General features: G+C 46.4%; 1 protein-coding gene across 1 annotated transcript in view; it reads left to right on the top strand.

Annotated features, from left to right (window-relative positions):
- T265_01371 (hypothetical protein) overlaps positions 1-323 on the top strand; it is a gene marked incomplete at both ends in the record, with an annotated part of 15,294 nt that overhangs the window by 14,164 nt on the left and 807 nt on the right. The gene's annotated exons all lie outside the window — the stretch shown is intronic.

Genomic DNA, 323 nt, shown 5'->3' with positions numbered 1-323 from the left:
TGCTACTCGCCTTCCAGGATGGGGACCTCGTGATCCTCTCTGTGCCTGGTTCGAGACATTACAAGATATGTCTGCCAACCGATGTCAGTGGCGATCTTGTTGTTCAGCTTCTACCAGCTTGCCTGAGTGAACGTCTGGAGGTGTAGGCACCTCTGAATGATTGTGTTAAGCTAGCACTAAGCCCCTTCCCTGTTCACCTTTACTGTTTTCTTTACAATAAGGCTTTGAAATAAATCATGGTTGTACGGCAGCGAAGCATCGGTGTTGAACACTGATGTCATGCTGTCGATGATGATGATGATGATGATGATGATGATGATGAT

Source organism: Opisthorchis viverrini, assembly GCF_000715545.1.
Source record: "Opisthorchis viverrini unplaced genomic scaffold opera_v5_14, whole genome shotgun sequence".
In the NCBI taxonomy this organism is placed as follows: Eukaryota; Metazoa; Platyhelminthes; class Trematoda; order Opisthorchiida; family Opisthorchiidae; genus Opisthorchis; species Opisthorchis viverrini.
Note: the sequence above shows the minus strand (reverse complement) of the source record. Positions and strands in the feature narration are given on the sequence as shown.